Source organism: Tetrao urogallus, assembly GCF_951394365.1.
Source record: "Tetrao urogallus genome assembly, chromosome: 13".
Classification (NCBI taxonomy): domain Eukaryota; kingdom Metazoa; phylum Chordata; class Aves; order Galliformes; family Phasianidae; genus Tetrao; species Tetrao urogallus.
The window spans coordinates 2,443,498-2,463,703 of record NC_136826.1 but is presented as its reverse complement, the minus strand read 5'-3'; the positions used below and the strand labels follow the sequence as shown (position 1 = coordinate 2,463,703).

General features: G+C 45.4%; 1 protein-coding gene across 1 annotated transcript in view; it reads left to right on the top strand.

Moving 5' to 3' along the window:
- The window catches only part of IL1RAPL2 (interleukin 1 receptor accessory protein like 2), a gene marked incomplete at both ends in the record, with an annotated part of 319,468 nt that overhangs the window by 44,956 nt on the left and 254,306 nt on the right, over positions 1-20,206 (top strand). The window lies entirely within an intron of this gene.

Sequence of the window (20,206 nt, the reverse complement as noted above, 5' to 3'; positions counted from 1 at the left end):
TACTGCCCTGAAATGGACAAGAGGAGGGTTTTGTATCCACCTGCACTGCTGAAATTCCCGTCCCTGTGGGGCTCACTTCTTGCCAATGTAAAATGTGTCTAACCAGTAACTGGCACCTTTTCTGCATTCAGGATTGCAGGATTTGGCCCTGAAATATCCGGGATGTTCATTTATGGTGGCAGCACGGCACGCCGTGATTTCCTCAGATCTTGCTGTTTAAGAAGGAGCACAGGAAATAACATTCCTGTGCCTATTTTAAAGGAAAGTTTGGGGTAGCCTGCAGTGTGGCCTGTAGTTATTTTACTTGGGTTTGAATTTTTTTATTTTTTAACTTTAATGCTGCCAGATGCTGTGCTATCCATACCCAGATGCTTAGTGTTCGATGTATGGGTTATCTCCACTCTGACAGCTCTGTATCTTCAGTGTCAGATACACTGCTCTTGCGTCAAAGTAGATTTACAGATTCTATTATATTCCTATTGAACAGCTCTTAATCTGGGCAGAGGAAAACATGCTACAACCAGTGTGTTTTATCCCCTGATGGCAGTGTTAGAGCCCCTTTTGGCAGGAGCCAGTGTTCTGCTGCAAACAGTCCAACACCCACTCAGTTTTTCACACTAAAAATGTACCGCTGTGAAGAGTCAGGGGCTCCCTGTGCTCTCAGGCATGCCTGTAACTGAATAAAAGCCAGCAGCAGCGTTAATTAAAGGCCTTTGTATCACCTCAGGTACGTATCACAGGCCGCTTAATGTTCTTTCTGCTCTTGGACTGTGTTTGCTTATTGCAGTCCTCATGTAAATCGAATTGCAAGTCTGAACATAGAAGCTGTCCTCAGCCCCTTATTGTGTTTGCAGTTTTATTCTTGACATCACAGTGCCTTTAATAATTGAAGATCATATGCGTGAAGAAATGTAACTGCTCTGTGCATGAAAAATGACATTTGTTTTGCTTGTATGATTTTGCAAACAGAGTTACTGCATTATTTAGCCTCTTTTGAGCAGGATAACACAGGATACTTGCCCTTGACCTGTAAGCAATGGCGTTGCTCTGTGTATGTAGCACCTTCTTATAATTAGCTGTTTCTTTCCTCCTTTAGTTGTATGCAGTATAATATATATTACCATTAAGTAGGTAGAAGCGTACCAACTACTGCAAGGATGTTATGCAGTGAATGTGAATGGTCCCTGGTGGGTTTTTTCTTTTTTCTCCCCCCGTCTATCGCTCGGTTTTCTCCCACCAGCTGCTCTGACCTTGCATCAGCCTCCAGATTCACACTTCTCCCTACCTTTTTTCAATTGATCCCCGCTGTTAGTGCTTTGAATGCCATTGACACAACACTGTGGTTATTTGTGCAGCTCAGCAGTTCCACCTTGTTTCAGCTGCTGAAGTCTATCTCTCATCTCTCGTTCCTTTCTGTTTGTTAAAGAGAAAGGAAGGAGGAAAGTGAATTGGAATCCATCACTGGCAGGTATACAGTTTGATTTGATTCTGTTTGAAGAGGGGGAGGACAGTGGCTCTTCCTTATGTGCATATGTAGGTCATGAAAATGTATAATCAGCTTACACTTGTATCCACACACTGCCAGCAAGTAATCCTGCTTAGCATCACTTTATGGGGTTTGGAGTCTTTCTGAAACTCCTGATCCCTGGCAATATTTAAATAACATGTTGTGATCACTGTTTGGCTTAACTCATATACGAAGTGTGGATTATACAGATGCATCAGCATGGAAATGTACACACACACACACACACACACACACACACACACACACCGTGTACAAACACAATGCACAGAATCATTTTTGTTTGCAGACAATGAGCTGCAACCTGGGACAAGCAGGTGTAGCTCTCTGGACAGAGGTGCTCTTAGTCTCTGGAATTCTGTGTATCTGAGCAAGCAGAATCACTACAGTGATGATTTGCCATGCTATTTTTACATGGAAAATTTGTTCTAAACCTAGGAAAACTGCCATGATTGTCCCATTTCTGCAAATAAAGCTCAGACAGCATTTGCTGCTTCTGTACTGGAGGATGAGACAGGTGAGATTTTTTCCCTCAGCTCACAGGGTCGTTAACCAGGAGGGCTCTGCCTTGCAGCTTCACAGTTTGAAAATAGCTCTGCAGGACTGCTTAGTATCACATGCAGAAGGCAACAGCAAATTTCTCTGTGCAGCGTGTCCAGCACCGCACAGTGTACTCTCGATGCCCATGTGAAGATACCTTTCTGTGAAGCCTCAAAGCCCAGGGTGGTCTAGAAATCCTGCAGGAACCTGTGGCCAGGGCTGTGCTTAGAATTGTTCTGGGTTCTGGGCTATTTGTGAAGCTTTACCTGAGCCAAACAGAACGTTGTGGGCCTGAGGTCCTCTCTTAATCACCGTCACCAGTGGTGGGACTGCGAATACAAATCTCCAGTTGTCCTGCATTTTAAGCAACTATCTGTTTTTTTCCCCATCAGCTGTAGTATGGATATAGGACATGCCTCTGTCTACCTTTGGCTGAATGCTTCTTTCCTGATGAATTTACCTGGGAAGCCCTCAAAGCAGGGGTCAGAAGCGTCACGGTGGCAGTTCTGAGTGAAGCAGCAGTCCTGGCCCGGCTTGCTCCAGCAGCCCATCGCATGGCAGGAACTGAGAGTGTGCAGAGAGGCACTGGGAGAAGCCCTGTTAGAGCCAGGTTTTGCAGGACTTGCTGTTGTGATGCACACCATTACTGCCGGTAGCTCTACATTTGTCTTTAATGTAACTCTCAGGAGAAAGTGTGATTTCCACCATCAGAGAGATGGACTTGGATCTAAGAGTGAGTGAAAAGATCAGCTAATAATGAATGGAGCAATTGAAAACATTCAGACTCCAGCCCTCACAGGTGTGTACTGCTGGTTCTGATAGCATGCAGTTAGCACTGCTGGTGGTTCTTGAAGAGATGTCAGAAACAGGCGCAGTGTTCCCAGGAAGAAGCCAGATTCTGATTCATGACCACCAATTTCAGATGCACAGCATGCTTTCCAGATTGGAATCTGGTTCTCACAATGGTATCATTATGAATTTATATTAAAAGTTCTTTCCACTGGCATGAGAAATTGCTATTGCAATAACACCCATTCTATTGTTAATAGTAATTGAAGTAGCTTGAAAAAGAAAATACTAGCTGATATTTAAACTACTTATTATCAAATCAGAGTTTCTTAGATGAAATCGCTTAATTAAGCTGCACTTTATTTTCTGAGCATACAGATCAGTATTCAGTAGAGGTAAATAACACTCCTATGATTTCTAATACCAGCCAGCAAGTTCATTTCTTGAAGCACTGCTACAGTAACCGGCATTTTTGGAATGCTGTGTTCTGTAGCCAGAAGCTGATCTGCTGTGCAGTTGAAAAAGAGTTTTTAATTTAAAGCAGACAATCAGTCTTTGGAAGCTTCCAAATGCTGTTTTGTGAATCAAGGTTTCCCTTGTCTCCTGAAGTTACTCTTTTACATTGCCATGGGTATTGGTGCCTGGAAGTTTGGATGATTGCTGTGACAAAGAGAAGTCATTACGGCGTATAATAAGTGAATTGAAATGTCTCCCTCCTCTTCTGCACGACTCTTGTAAGTGCCCTGCTTTGCACCAAGGGCCGTTCAGAGAGGTAGCTCATGCCATCACGATGAGCACTCTTCAGCCTCCTTCATTTTTCATTGCTGCCTGAAGGGCTTTTGGGGATGAAGGTGCCTGTTGAATTTTATCCCGAGGAGGTGCAGCGATTCAGTGGGGCCACCTTACTGAACTGTAATTCAGTCATAAATATAAAGAAATGGTGTTTAAAAGATGTTAAACCTCTGATGCACGATGACAAAGGAAGAGTTGTACGGCTGATGGCTGGGAGTTGATCCTAGAAATCCTCAGCCACGAGGCAGGCTGGCTACTCACCATCTGCAGGTAAAGAATTATTCTCTTTCTCAACCCTGTGGTATTCGATTTGTGCACCTGCCCCAAAATTCCCTTTAGGATTTGGACTCATCGAAATCTAGGATGTATTTCAGGTTATTAACTTGTATTTTCTGCATGTGGAGAGAGGAAAAAAAGCTTTGCCAGAAATGCGAGAGGGATTTGTTTGGATGATTGCAGTGTTCTTTGTGGTGTCCCAATAATTAGAGAAAATAATTACGTGAATCTCATTTTCAAAAGGGAGTTAGGTTCCTGAGCACTTAAATCCTATTGATTTCCTGAGGAGCACGCTCTCACAAATCACCCAGCCGCTGTGTGGTACTTTGCCCTCTCACCTTTGCAGAGCTCCATCACAGATTTCAAGTACGTGTTGTCACTGGTTTTTAGAACTCCTAATTAGGTTCAAAGATAAGCTTGTTTTTATTAGAAGATTGTGATTTTTTAGGGAACAGTTAGTTAAGAAAGCATAACAAATGTGAGCGTTTATTCAGAGAGCATTGATCATGGTACATGAGTGTTGCTCTGAAAGTAGTGCATCCTATTTTATTTTCTTGGCCCACGACATCAGAGGCGACTGTTGGTGGTGTGCAGTAGTGGTGGCACCTTCCCACCGATGTCCTGTTATGTTGTGTGGCCGTGTGACAGATGGCAGCCGTGGGACACTGACTCTGGTGACAGGTGACAGGATGAGGGGAAATGGCCTCAAGTCGCACCAGGGTAAGTTTAGGTTGGATATCGGGACAAAGTTCTTTACAGAAAGGGTTGTTAAGCACTGCAGTGGGCTGCCCAGGGAGGTGGTTGAGTCACCATCCCTGGATGTGTTTAAAAACCATTTGGATGTGGTGCTCAGGGACGTGATTTAGCAAAGGGCTGTTGGAGTTTGTATGGTCAGGTTGTGATTGGACTTGAGGATCTTAACGATCCTTTCCAACCTGAGCAATTTTAGGGTCAGATGATTTGTGACAGAAAGATGTCTGACATGGGAGTGCGTATGGAGCAAAGGGGTGTCACTGAATTTCCCAGTGTGGAAAAAATGCACCCGTTGGCATTCACTGATGCTTGCTGAACACTGATGGAGACCAAACAGTGGATGTGAGTGCAGTGAGGGCTGGGTGGTGAATTTCAGCAGTGGTGACCGTGTGGGGCAGGGGGAGACATTTTCATCAGATATTGCTTGTTTTATGGAGTTGGAGGCTTCTCAGTCTGCAGCTGCATGCATGCAGTTTTGATAGAACTGATAAAACTGCCACGTTAGGGAAGGTTTTGGCAAAAGGTACTCCAAACAGCCAACTTTTGAAGAAGATGCTTAAATGACCAGACTGATAAATTTTACGCTAATGAGTTTTTCAATGAGCTGGTTAGCAGAAAACAAACCCAGCTATTCTTCGTTTGAATAATTCTTCCGCATCTTTCAATTTCAAGTCTGACAATTTGCAGAGCAATGAGGAAGTTTAAAGGGCTAAATTTTAGTGCAAGAACTGGCAGAGTACGGCACTTCCTTCTGCTGAGGGAGAAACTGTGCTCTCTGATGGAAATGGTTTCTGATATATCTGGTCTCCTATGATTTTTTCAGTCATTAGTCCTAGACCTGGATCAGAACAAAATCCAGTGATCCAAATGCTGAAAATCTGAGGGAATTTGGACCATGATAAATATTTTGCAGCTGGCTCACTCTGCTTATGAATGAGCTCCGCTAGAAAATCTGGCTCCCACAATTAAGTGATTTAGAGACCTAATTGCAAGGCAAAAGGGAATTGTAAGCTCCTATTTTTGTGGCAGCCAAGGTAATTTTAGATCCTGGATCCTGTGGAGCGTATGAAAATTACGGATCCAGACTTAGGCTTACAATGGGCTTTGTGCAACAACATCAACAAAAACCCTCATGAAACAAAATGCAGAGATGGAGAGCAGCCCACCCATGAGAATGGAGAGGAATAGAGAGCGGCTGGATTTATGTCACTGATGGCAGTGATGGGCAGGATGCTCTGCAACTGCAGGGAACGGGGTAGAGAAAGGAGAGGGAGCTGGGAGCAACAATAGCCCTTGATTTCATGGTGTTCTTCACTGCTCTCCTAAGCAATTAGTAATGATTGATTGGATTGGTAGCCAAGGGCTACAGCTGAGATGAACCACAGTTTTCTAGAGTTTGCAATGTTAATCCAGAAGATTAAAGGATGAGGGAGCAGCAGAGCGGTGGCAAAGCAAAGTGGTTTGCAGGGGGTCACGCAGCAAATCAGGAGCTGGCTACAGCTTGGCATCAGTGCCAGACAGCCCTGCAGCTGGAGGGGAGTGGAGCAGTGTGTCCTGCTGCTCTGTGGGCCTGTAGCGTGGTGCTGCTGCCTGAGAGCCAGCGCTGGGGAGCTCTGGAGGGCGAAACGTGGTTGGTGAGAGGGAGGCTGGAGGTTCTGCAGGGCCGTGTGAGCCTGCCGGAGGCTCTGTGCTTGGCCACTCGCTCATTCTGTTGATTTTCTTTTGCTGTACAGTTGTGTAACACTTCAGGGAGCAGAAGGGTGTGTAGGAGCAGGATGGCTCCTGCCAGATGCACAGATGGTTGGAGAACAAGCCACCCTCTGCAGCCGCACTGGGGTTTCTGTGTTTCTTTTTTTTTCTTTTTCTTTTTTCTTCCTCCCTTTCCCCCCCCCCCCCCCCTTATCTTTCAAATCACAGTATTAAATTGGGTATAGTTTAAACAAAAATAACCAGATCCCTGTCACCACTTCCTGGGGCTGTGTGCCAGCATGCTCCCTGCGCACGCAGCCCAGATCCGGGGGTTTGGCAGTGCTGTTCCTGGGGGTTGCTCCGGTGCTGCCAGGCTGTGTGCAGCAGGGAGGCTGGTCCTGCTGCTCTTTGTGCTCGTTGTTTTTTGTGGAGTCCCTGCCATGCACAGAAGGGTGGAGATTCCCTTAATCTTTCCAGAAACTGCCTTGGTTCTTGCTCCTTCACCAAGTGTTGCTGCCAAGGCACAAAGCTTTGGTCTGTCATTTGTGCAGCATAGAAAAGGTATAGTTCAGCCTCTTCCCACCCCCTGGGAACTAAAGGAGCAGTGTGAGGGCTTGGGGTGACACAGAGAAGACAGCAAAGGGAACAAGACGCAGCAGTGGCATGGAATACCTTGCCACAGTTTGGGCTTATTGCTGCCTCAAGTGCTAACCTGAACAGAGCCTGTCTGGTGGAGAAGAGTTGTGGCACATTCCTGGAAGGCCAAGCGCCGTGTGGCTGTCACCTCACGGGATAACTTCTTTCCTGCCCTTTGCCAGATGTTTCTGTGCAGGTGATTTCCCATTAGCAAGGAGGTGGGTGCAGACAGCAGTTTTCCTGTGGGAGCCTTGATGCGTAGTTGTTATGGACACAAATGAACTTAAAATAAGTGCAGTTTATCCCCGAGTTAAAAAGAAATAAAAAAATACGGAGTTAAACATGTTATTTTGCATAGTGGAGTGTAGGTGCGCGTATGTGCATACATATATAGAATCATACTCATTTTTAAGTTTCCTTGGCCATGAATGTTTTCACACAGTGTTTCTGTTACTGGTCTGACTGATCACAAGGGCTGCTCTGGAGCTGTGGTTCCTTGCGCTCTGCTCTCCCAGGTGCGACCCCAGGGAAAGGCTCTGCGCGTGGCTGTCCTGCAGGAAGCTGCTGGGTGCCGCTTGCTGGGTGGATGCCCACAGATGGCACTGTCGTGTCCTGAGGTGTGCAAGCAGCTGGCCCTACTGTTGTATGCAGTGCTGGATGAGGCAGGGTCTGCGGGAGCCATGGGCCACCCCATTTTGTCTTCCCTGCACCGCAGGCTCCTGCCTGGCAACGGGGTGCCCTGACAGCATCTGTGTACCTCTGCCTTGGCCTCGTGGAAGGGTGGTGGCTGGCTGGGGATGGCCACAAGTGCTGGGGGACAAGAGCTGGAGGTGTGTGGTGTGAGCATTTGCACGGTATCTGGAGAGAGGTTGGGTGAGTGGAGGGAGGGATGGCAAAGGCAACGTTCCTCTGGAAGGAGCAGGGTCGGGGCAGACAGGCCAAGTATTGACTCCAGCGATGATGGAGTACAGGGTGGGAGGACGCCGACAAATATGCAGACATAACGACACTGCGGCTGGGCTTACAAATTAGTTCTGCATAGCGTTCATTCCAGTGCTCTGTGACTTAATTTTAAAAAAAGAAAGCCTCATTGACCTTGGTTACAGGCTATGGAGGTCACATCCAGCCCCAGGGCTGGAGTCGGGCACAAGGATGACATTGCCAAACTGAGTTCGGAAAAACGTGCCCTTGTCACAGCCTGGAAGAACAATTTGCAAATAATTTGGGGCTGGCATTGCAGTTACACCCTCGCCTGGTATTACTGAACTTAGCCAATACATTTTGAAGTTAAAGAGGAGTTAGAGTCCCAGCAAATTCCCTTTTAAGGAACTGGATGAGAGGAAAGGATGTATCCATCCTCTCTCCTCAGCCTGGTGTGGAGTCCCTCCTTTCAGTTCCTGAGCAACTTGTCACCCTTCCAGAAGCCCTTCCTGAGCAGAAGACCCAGACCTGCTGCAGTGCAAATAGCTGAACTTGCACTGGCAGTGAGAAAGCATCTAAGTATAAAATGTTCCCTCCTTCCTACCAAATGATGGGAGGTTTCCATTTCAGGAAGGAAGTGTGGGTCTGTTCTGACACACCTGGGGGTGGGAGAGCCCCGCGGCCTAATTATTGCTACACGCCTCTGCTCTGCAGTTGTAGACTGTAAACAGAGCTGATCAAATGATGGTGTGGGAGAGGAATTATTTAAAGTAAGTTTTAATAAATTATAAATAATGTAGGACTTGTTTCTGTTTAACGAACTCTGTTTAACCAGACAGTCTTTCCAGGCTTCTAAGCACAGCGTCATGTCAGTAATACCCATGTGAGTACCTGCACTGACTGGTGAGTGTTTTGTGGCCGTGCTGAATTTAACTGCAGTGTGTGCTAATAAGATCTACAGTCCCAGTTAAAAATCAGGGTTTTAATGTTCTGGATATTAGGTAGTGGGTAGTTCTTCTCTAGTTGTATCGGATGTTCTGCAAAATGAAAATTCAGTGACTTTTTCATTCTTTGGAAGAGGAGGAAGATGTCAAGTCCTGCTCGCAACTGCTTTGTTGGTCAGACTTGGGGAATTAAGGGAACTGCTGTAGATACGGGTTCTATCACTCTGTCTGAATCAGCAGTGCACGCAGTATGGTTTGCTCCACGCAGTTTCACAAATGGGCCATGAAATAAGAAATTTTGAGCAGTGAGGCAAGCCAAAGCTGTTCAGATGAAAGCAGCTCTGCAGGGACACGTTGTGCTCCATCCCTCAGCTGTCCTGGACTGGATGATAAAGGTGCCGTGGAGTGTGGGGCCGTGGAAGTCATTGAAGTGAGTGTAGCCAGGATTGCATTACATGCTGCGCTAAAAGTGCAACATTGCTTTATTATTGAATGTAAGAGTTCTGTTCACAGAAGCGTAGATACTGCTTTCCATTTGTTCCCCAAAAGCATGAAGAGTCTTAACATATGATTGGCTGTGGTCTTGGGGTAGATTGAGTTCTTAAAAAATGACATGTAGCTTAGCTGTTACAGAAAGGAGCCAAACAGCATGAGTCAGAAATTTCACTTTACTGGAAGTTTGAAATCTACAAATCTCGGTGTCTCAGCCCTATCCCTGCACGTTTCCTTGCAGCAGGAATAGCATGCTTCCCTGTCCCCAGGGTCGTTGTGAGGATAAGGGATAAGTACGGAGCGCAGCACGATCTGTTTAGATAAGCTGACTGATTCAGTGGGGATTTTGTTGTTCTTTTATCCTAACAAAATCAGTTTCAGACAATGCAGTACAACTGGCTGAAGATGAGAACACCAAGAAATAGGTGTTCTCTCGTACCCGGAAACTACTGAGCCACTGCTTACTTTTCTTTATTTAGTAGATACTGGAGAGGTAGAGCAAAGCTCTGCTGTTGCCTCCCAGCAAGTGACCTCAGTCATTTAAGCTGCAACATATGACTCGGAGGAAGTATTTTGCAAAAACAGATGCACAGAAAGTCAATTTCCTATTCATATTTTGTTGTGGCAATTGGTGCTTTAAAGAGATGGCAGACTTAAATTAGCTGGAAAAGTGACATCTTTAATTAGGAAAGCCTCTCTGCCAGCACATTGAACACTTGCCAGATTCTCAGCATTTAGGGACCATTGATTGCCAACAATGGCAGCTAAACTGCTTCTGGGTAGAAACTAATTGAATTTCCTCAAGTTAAAATGAGGATCTGTAGTTGAAGCAAGATGAACTCCTCTGCTTGCTCTCGTTTTACTTACAGCTGTCATATTCTTAGCACTCCAGGGGCCCTGCTGCATTTTGGCCAGTGGTGCCTCGGTCATTCTGAGACTCTGCTGTTACCATTCATAATATGCATCCACGTCTGCACTGATTTCTTCCCATACTGTTTTGGTGAACATGTTCTCCAGAGATTCTTTTCCTGGGTTGGGTTGCTTTTATTTAATATGCTGCTATCATATTGGGTCTGGGGAAGCTGACACGGAGAATGGAACTGCGTCCTACTGCTTGAACATCATGGCCAAACCAGTCTCCTGCTTACTCAGGGTGGGTAAAGCTGTGGTGGGTCTGATCCCTTCCATGTGAAAGCTGAAACCAGAGCGCAGCCGTGGTGGAGTCTCGTGTCAGAAGGAGTGCTACCTTTGCTTGGCTGCAGCATGAGCTTTGGCCATAATTCTGTCTTGTATCAGTTCCTCGGTCTCAGGTGAAGCTCCTTTGCAGCAAGTCTGCAGTTTGAGCTGTTGCTGCCCATGCATCCCCCTGTGTGGAAGCTACAGATGAGCTCGAACTGGTCCCATTGGATCTCTGCTTATCTCCATCTGCCCTTCTCAGAGGTTTTAGAGATTTTAGAGGACAGTCTGCACAGTTTGGAACAGATCTCTGTCTGAAGTTAAAATACAGGGCTTGTTTTGGTGGAAGGAGCCTGGAGGAGGATGGTTTCATTCCAGTCATCTGCCAGGTCTGCTTATTAAAGCTGTTTGGTCCTGCTGAACTCAGCGCTCTGTGGAAGTTTGTGGGTTGTTGGTCTGTTTCCCACGTAGAAGCTCGGCAAAGCTAGAACTTAATTTTTGATCAAAATGGAAGTGTTTTTTCGACGAGCTTACTTTATTCCCATCTATAAGAGGGCTTTCTTTTCCTGTTCAAACATTCAAGAACGTTTTGCAGAAGAGCGGCTCTGGGTGGCCTTCGCTCCCTGGTGGCCAGCAGGCAGGAGAAGGGTAAAACTCGTCAGCAGTGTCGTTCTGTGTCCTCGGGAAAGGCAGCTTTATTGCTGTGTCGGCTGAGTCCCTGGTGGGCAGCGGCTCCCAGCTGCTGTCTGCTTCACAGTTCATGTTTAGAATGTGGCCTAAAGGTGTGGGATTGTCCTTCAGCCCAGCCTGGTCCTGTGCCTCTTCGTGCAGCGAGAAAAACAGCGAAACCTAAACAAGTAGTAAGCAACCAAGTCTGCCCAGTGGGACTGGGTTTGCTCTGTTTGCTGCTGCCCATCAGTCTATTAAGAAAGAAAATAAATTGTTGGGTTGAGTGAAAAAATGAATCAGATTTTAAATTTTTAGCTGGAGGGAGAATTCAGACAAAACTTTCACTAGAAAAAATCCTTTTGTTACTTCTATTTTTTTTTTTTTTTTTACCAGCTCAGGGTAAGTTATTCAACTCCCTCTGTTACCCTCCAGCATTAGTTCAGAGCAGAAGGATTTTGCTTGTGAGATGCATGTGCTCTTTTCAGAGTACTTTATAAGTGCTTTATTCCTCCTTGCTTCTGTTATGAATACAGTGAAAATGAAAAGAAGGATCCCTGTGCCTCTCATAGGCCCAGCATCAGGCAGCAGTTCCTGCCTCCCTTTCTGATTGCGGGTGGGAAACCTGGAGTTTTATGAAAGGATGATCTCTGGAGATGCTAAAGGAGATTTTTGTCACTATGGAAAAGGTCAGCAAACATATTGCCAGGGAATGACGTGGTTTGGTCTGGTCAAAGACAGAGGCCTTGGAAACAAAGCAGAGTGTGGAACAAGTGGCAGCAGAGTGTAGTTTTGATGAATGTTTCACTGTGCTGTGTAAACTTCTGAAGTTGGTTGTGTGATGCCGATGAAAGAAGAAACAACTGATAAAGGTGAGTTGGATGAATTACATGCAGCTGGGAGCTGTAATGATGAGAAACGGATAAGGCTCTTGGTGCTCTGTGGCCGAAGGAGTGCTGAAGCTGGCTGTCAATGAGATGAAACAGGAGCTCTTGCTAACATCGGCAGTCGAAACTGCTTTTCACAGTGCTATTGAAGATTTACCCATTTCTTTTGCCTGTTGAATTTTCCGTTTGAAGCTTGTAGTGTTGGCTGAGGCTTTTAAGAAGCTTGTTCAGACCTATGAGATTGGTAATGTGAAGAAATTGTCTGTGTGTGCAGCCCCAAGCGCCCATTCCTTGCATGGGGCTCTGGAAGGAAAGTCCTGTCTGGCTCTTCTTTCTTGCAGACGTGTCCTTACACATCTTTAAGCTCCACCAAATGGTATTCTTAAAGTAAAGGTGTAGTTAGCTTATCCAAAGAAGTTTAGCAGTAGAAAGTCAAGAAACTTTCAGTCAAGAATAGAGTTTAATAAGGTCCCAAGATCCCCAATTAATTTTCCTTATTATTTTTTTATATACTCATCAATTCTGGGCCACCACTGCATTGAATGTCCTTTAAAAATAATTAATACTGCAATCCCTAAGCACTTGCAAGGTAAATAAGTTTAAAAGTTGAACTGTGGTAATGGTAAAGAAATAGAAACTGCTATTTCCTGTTCTTCCTATATATAACTGTGGGCCCATATAGCTAATAAAACATTTCTGGGCAGATCTGGATCGATTTAGAGATAGCAGCTGAAGCAGGGATTGAATTGCAGCTGGATGTTGTTGAAATTGTACAAGCTCTCTTCTTGACGTTTTTTATATTCCAGCTTCCTCTTGCTCTTCTCCTCTTCCCTATAAAATCTTGTATTATCTGCAGGTTTTGACGACTTACTTTTTCTAATCTGGATTGCTTTTTGTTTTACTCCTTAAATAGAGATTAAGAAAATTTGAGTGTAATAATCGACAACCAAATTATGTAAAAGGAAAAGCAAGCTCAGCTCAAATGTGAAGCACGGTGGTCTGAACGCCTGAGCCATGGGACTGCGGCCCTCAGCAGCGGGCATTCCCTGCAGATCAGCTGGGCATCTTGCTCCATTGAAACTGCAGCCTTTACTTCGCCGCTGGGTGACCAGAGAACCCAATTTATGTCTTGGCGACAGAGAACTTGGCTGAGAAAACTGATTGCTTGCAGCATCGAGAATGTTATGATGAGTTTGAAGCCTGGCTATTAAAGGCAGCTCTTCTTAATGTCTGAGGAAGTATCTTGTACGGAAGATGCAGGCTTTAAATGCTTCATATCTGGCTTTTTTTGTGGAGTTAATTTATTTTTCCTGTGAAGTTGCTTTTTTCATCCATTCGGCCTGTCTCGAGCCAAGAGGAGGAGGGCCTTGCTGCCTGTGTGCACGCTGCAACCCAGCAGTGTGTGCATTAGAGTTTATCGGTGGATGAGCGAGACTGAGTTTCTTCATTCTGCACAGCTAAACCAGAGCTCGTTTTAACCGCGTGATTCGTCTTAAATGTTCAGGTGGGCCTAAAATTTCAGACTTTTCCATCTTCCAGTCACTGTAGGCAGATTTCTTTCTGAATAAATGCATTGTTTTGCTTTTGAAATCAGCCAGCACAAGCGCTTCATTTTCACTTTTTGTTGATTCCAGCCTTGGTGACTTGCATACGTCAGAAATTTCACAACTTAAAAATGTGCCTACCCCTACAAATGACTTATTGATAGAAAAAGGTTAATTTGGCTCCCTTCAGCTTTTTGTCTCTCTCTTTCTCTCTCTCTCTCTTTTTTTTTCTTCTTTTTTTCCCTCTACTTAACTACTAAAAACAATTTCTGTTCAGAAACTGTAAGTTTCAGAAGGTTCGGGGTTTGCTTTCTCTGCTGAGTGCGTGTGCTTGGTGCGCTGAGCTGAGGAGCAGGTTCACAGCTCTGTTGTTCATAGGAACACCGAGGAGATGCTTCCCTCTCTGGCTGATTCATCTGCTGTTAACCACTTATGTTTTATTCAACTGAAGGTTCAAGTTCAATAGTCTGATATTTTTTGAAATAGTGAAGAAAATATTTTTGACCTCTGCGTTTGCAGTAAAATTTCCAGCAATAACCTTTTTTTTTTTTTTTTTTTCCCCTCGGTCTAATTTCCCTCCTCTCTTGAATTTCACCAGCACTTTTCTTTGCTTTCTCCACCTGTTCTGTCATCTCACTTCTTAATTATGGTTTTCTTTCCAGGCTGGTGTGAGGGACCTGAATCCCAACTTGTGGGGACGGTGTGGACCTCACAGGGGATGAGCAACAGTGTACCAAGTTGTTTCCTTGCAGAAAGCAGCTTCCTTCAGTGAGCAGCACAGTGGCACCTAGGTACTTGCTTTCCTGTTGCTTTCCCATCTTGGTGAGCGGCTGCCAAGCATGCCCAGCCCAGGTCCCTTGTTCCATGGAAGGTGATGATGCAAAAAAACCCGAAACATTGCTCTCATTGTGGCAATTTTAGCCTTGCTTCTCTTGTTTCGCTGCCTTCTTTGGAAGCAGTTCTGAGCCATCTCAGGAGAGGGCTCTGTGCTGAAATGTGCCTGTATGACAGTTACCTGCCCATGGCTGCCTGGAGTTTTCCTGCTAAAAGGAGGTGTGCAAACTCCTTGGAGCCAGGACAAACTCCTCTCAGGGTCCTCCTTCTTTGGCAGGGACAGACACTATGGGGATGCCAGGTAGCAACTGTTTATTTGTTTGGGCAAGGTCTAAAAGTGCAAGGCTGCATTTGAAGCTTCTTGTGAGCAGGAGGATGCCTGTTGCTTCATCAGGCTCAGCTGCTAAGGCTGCTGGACTTGGGGAACGCACTGTGCTGACACCCTATGCAGGAAACTGTCTGCCTTTGTGCAGTGTGAGTGCACCAGTGATGTGCACAGCGGCTGTGAAAGGAGCTGCCAGGACAAAGGACAAGGAGGATTTCATTCCTAATATGTATGAGTTTGTTGTGCTGTTGTTTTGCTTTTTTCATTCAGATTCCAGAATTAATCTGCGTTGACTCAGTATTGAAACACTTTTTCAGTGCCTTAGAGATGTGATAAACATCTGACAGATGTTTTGTATTTTTTCCTTGTCTTCTAGCATCTACCCAAATATGCAGAGCTGCTTGCGTTCACAAAGTGTGGTCACAGTTGGATTTGTTATGATATCTCTCTGTCCCCATCATTGCAGAGATCTTATACATTGAATAAGACCTTTTAAAAATGAATTTGACAAAGAAGTAATTAAAAGCAAAGAATAAAGGTTAACACAGATTTGGTATAATTCCTCTAAAACTGCAGTTCTTGGCTGGTGCTTAAGCACAAGTGTGTTTTACGTAGTGAGAAGAACCACAGCTAACATTTTATCAGCGCTTTGATTACCTGGCTTTTTCAATCCAACAGCAGAGTAGCCTTGGGGAGGTGGGGAGTGTTTTCTACTCTTTTGCCACTAATTTGGGCAAGGTGACAAAACACTACGTTCCATGCAAAGTGAAAATGGGGTTTTCCTGTTGCTCAACCCCTTGCTAAAGCTCAGAATCAAAAATGCTTTTTTTGAACCCTGTCCACAAATCTTACGGGTCTTAGTCTGGAGAAGAGGAGACTCAGGGGAAACTTCATTGCACTCTACAACTTCCTGATGGGAGGTTGTGATGAGGAGGGTTTTGACCTCTTCTCCTATACAACAAACAGGACCTGAGGAAATGCCACAAGTTGTACCAGGGGAGGTTTAGGTTAGATATAAGGAAAAGCTTTTTCTCTCATAGAGTGGTCAGGCACTGCAATGGCTGCACAGGGAGGTGGTGGAGTCGCCGTCCCTGGCAGTGTTCAAGAGGCACCTGGATGAGGAGCTACGAGATGTGGTTTAGTGCTTGTGGTAGCAGTGGTGATGGGAGGACGGTTGGACTGGATGATTTTGTAGGTCCTGTTCAACATTCTGATTTTATGATTCTGTGATAGGCTGATATGAGATGGGGAGAAGAGAGAATGGGAATGAGAGAAGAAAGAAGAATTTCAAATTTTTTTTCAGACTGTGTGTTGTTATCCTTTAGCTCTTTGGAATGCCACAAAACTTTTTTAAGCATCTACCATTTGTTACTTGACAGAGAGGGGCTGAGAGTCTGAGACTTGACTTGGCATTTTGTGTGCAACAGGCTGACAAATCAGTACAACAACAAACCTACCAGAAATTACATGAAAAAGAATTATGAAGACACCAAATAACTAACAGATTGCTCATAGCCTATATTCCTAATTCAGTGATAAAGGACTGGAAAGAGGGAGTTGCTGGAATTGTGTCTCTTGTCTTTGCGAAGGAGTGGACTTTTTTGAACCTCAGGGTGGGGTGGACACCTGGCTGTGTTAGCTCTAGATGCAGAAGAGAATCCAGCTAGGTAAGGATGTGCTTGAGGGGTGGGCAAGGTGTTGTGTCAGTAATTTTGCATCTTGCTTTGAGGCATCACAGCACTTTTTCTAGTCTGTGTCTACACACAGTGGAAAGATTGAATTTTATTTGTACGAATGTACAGCTGGGATGTTTGGGCTGTAGGAAGCTGTTCTCAGAGCGATCCTTTTTAACAGGGACCATCCAGTGTGTGCAGGGTGGATGGGAGAAAGGTTTCCCCAAAAGCCAGCGGTCAGAGCAGATGTTGCGATGAGTGGCAAGATGAGGAAGGGTTGCACCGCTCCTCCTGTTTTGTGGTCCAGCACTTGTGTGCAAGTGTCACAGTGCTCATTTAAATCTCTAACTGTCTGTGCTTTGTACTTTAGCCTAGTGTTGTAAGAGCAATACTTTTGCTCTCCATCTTTCTATGAAGTACATGACTTTTTTTTCTCTAAAAAATTATTTATTCATTTACACATTTAGTGGTGCAGCTGATTGCTATGTAATCCTCAAACATTTCTTGCTACTTCTAAGTGAATTTTTAATGGTCAGATGGATTGCTTAGGAGGGACATTGCCATGCAAATTACACAATCAGCTGAATCTCAAATTGGAGCTGTGCTTTAGTAGCAATTAACTGGAAGTTACTTCTGTTTTCTGCAGTCCGTAGGTACTGTTACCCATTCTTCTCCGAGTTGCATTAAAGGCTTCATTACAGATCGAGTTGGTCATATCAACTATTTCTGAATGATATGTTGCCTTGAGTTTGTGAAAGAAGAGCTTATCTGGCCATGCTGTTAAGGCTGCACCACATTGAGTGTTAAAATAAGTGATATTTTGATGTCAACATGCTGATGTAAGTAGTGGGCTGTATGTACTGACTTGACGTGTTGACCCTGACTGTTTCAGATCCTGTGGTAGCCCTTCGAACTTACGTGTGTGCCTTTGAGAGAACTCAGGTTGCTGTTAAATTTCAAGAAGAGAAATCACTGTATCACTGCTTTCTCTTGATCTTGAATGGTCTTGAATTATTAAAGAGCCTCTTAAACAGTGCAGCCTAGTTTCCAAGCTCTGCAACTTTTAAACAGCATAACCATTGTGAGATTTAGTTCTGGAATCATTTAGACAATCTTTTCTGCATCGCTTAGTTGCAAAAATTGAATGTTTTTCTTGTTTCAGAATGCTTTGTCTTAATTAAAAATAATAGTTCTGTGTACACGATGGCGCTGTGAATTCAGGCTAACCAGCGTTTGAACAACACTTACTTATGCTTGGCTAAGTCTGAGCAGCTGCAGTACTGGCTGTGTCAGCTGACAGAACCTGACTTACTGTGGTGCTTACTTAAATTATGTGCGGATCCAGGTATCTTTAAATACGGCTGAGGCATGGAAGTATTTCTTACGCTGCTTGCAAGCAGAAATCAGACTTTATTGTGAAAGCAGGAGATGATCTAAACTTGGAACTGCTTAAAAAAACAAAAACCAAAAAGCACCTATGTTGTGCAGCTTTGACAATGAATAAGAAGATTTTGAAATAACGATGTTGAGATGGCACTTCTGTCCTTTTCTTTGGCTTAGATGTTTTCATACAGGAAACATCTCACGTGTTTCTCTAGGATGCAGGTGGTGATGATGCGTGATGTTGGCCACAGCCTTGCCCTTGGCACAGTGAAGCCAAATAAGGCCTGCAGTTGTTTGTAGCTGTTGTTAATATCCCACTTGTTAACATCAGGGAAGTGGCGTGTCTCCCTGAGTCCTAGGTCTGAGTTGCTTTGTTCTCTCGTGCGTAAGTGATAAGTGAGCTTTGTGTACCAAAGGGGAATGTTGCAACAGGAAGATCAGTCCAGCCTGCCTCCCCACACGTACAGACGTGGCCATGGTTCAGCTGGCACGGGGCACGGTCCTGCTGCACACCGCTGACAGGCTGCGCTTGAAGCTGGAGTCTTGGCTGTGGGACAGCTTCAGGTCCTGCAAATCACTGGGAGCCCCGTGTGACACAGAGGCCTTTGTGTTCTGGGTGATTGTTAATGTTTACAGCGGTACGAGTTGAGCCAGCTAGTGACTTGTGCTTTGTATGTGGTGCAGTGACAGAGATGCTGTTTTCCCACTTTGTAAAACTTTCGCAAGGGAGAGCTGACCTTTATCTGGCTCTGAGGCAAGGATCCTCAGAGGGATCCTTTTCTAGTGAAAGGCATAGCCCCTCCATGTCCTATATCTGGCTCGTGCTGCTGGGTAGGACTGGCTGAAGGCAGGTGTGGGAACGCACCGTTCTGCCTGAGGGGACGAGTGGGGCTGGGTGTACTTGGTAGTGTGGGCTGGGGACTGTCTCTGCCCGTGCACGAGGGTTCCACTTGGTGGGATAACAAGCACAGCGTGGTATTTTGATGGCTGTTGTTGGCTATGTGTAATAGGGATGTCCTGACTGACACATGGTTTGCTTCTGTGTGGAGCTGCTTCAGCAAGGGCTGCAGGAAGTGAGGGAGGAGGAAAGCAGTAATTAATTTTGATTCCTCTGCAAAGCAGCGTCCCATGGACTCTGGTATGTTCACAGCCAGTTTTCCTGCTAGTGTACTTGTCACAGATTAAGCCATGCTGTTTCAGCCTTTAGGTATAATTCCATTAAAAGACTCAGTTTGGGGTTCCAGGCTCCTGGACAGTGCCAGAGGTGCAGAAAAGTCCTTTGGGAGTCTGTCCTCGGGGGCTCAGGTACAGAGATGTAACAAAGAAACACAATCTGGCACTTGTTGAACTTCCTGTGGTTGCTGATGGCCTAGCCTCCCATCTGCTGTGGTCCCCTGCCTCTTCCATTCTGGCACTGGTGCTGACTGTGGCAGCTGCAGGATGCAGTAAGCCCTGTGTGGCTGAGGCCAGCAGCCCTCCTGTGCTCTCAGGACCTCAGAGCTCCCACCAGGCTGTTCTTGTGCTGATTCAGTACCTAAAGGACTCTGTACATCTGTGCCACGGGGGCTGGAGGTCCACACCAAGCAGCTTTGCACCCTCCTGTTGTGGAACTTCTCCAGCGAGGGTCAATTTTAATAGTCGGGTTCCGCTCTGTGAGAGGAATTAAGCGTAATAACGCGTTAGCCTAGGCTGCTACCTGCCAGAGTCAGACAGACTCAAGGCTGGGATAAAAAAAGATTGTCATCTGATTTTTCCGTCTGGATGAGATTGCTCAGTTCGCATGCAGACTGTCTCTGGGAGCGGCTGCCTGCCTCCTTGTGCTGCTGGAGGAGGCCGGCCCCTGAAGGGAGGCTGTGGGAAAGCTGGGGAGGGACTCCTGATCAGGGAATGTGGTGGTGGGACGAGGCCGTGGCTTTAAACTAAACAAGAACAGCTTTAAATTAGATAGAAGGAAGAAATTCTTTACTGTAAGGGTGGTGAGGCCTGGCACGGGTTGACCAGCCAAGTTCCCCGTTCCCGTGGGCACTGGAGGGGTTAGAACGAGGTGTCTGTAAAGTCCCTCCCAGCCCGTGCCGTTCTGAGAACATCGTGACAGTGTGCAGGTCCAACCAGTGTCTCTCAAAAATGCCACCTCTCCCCCAGCTGCTCACAGGCCTACCGTGGTTTCAGGCACGGGAAACATTTATGTAAAATGTTTGCATCCTGTTTGTCACCAGTTTGTAAGTACATCAGCAAGTGAATGAAGCAATGGATGTAAAGTATCAAGTATGCTAATGCCAAAATGATGTGGCTGGCACTCCATAAAATGAGGATTTCCATTTAATATCTAGAAATTAATTAGAATGAGACCATTCTAGCTGT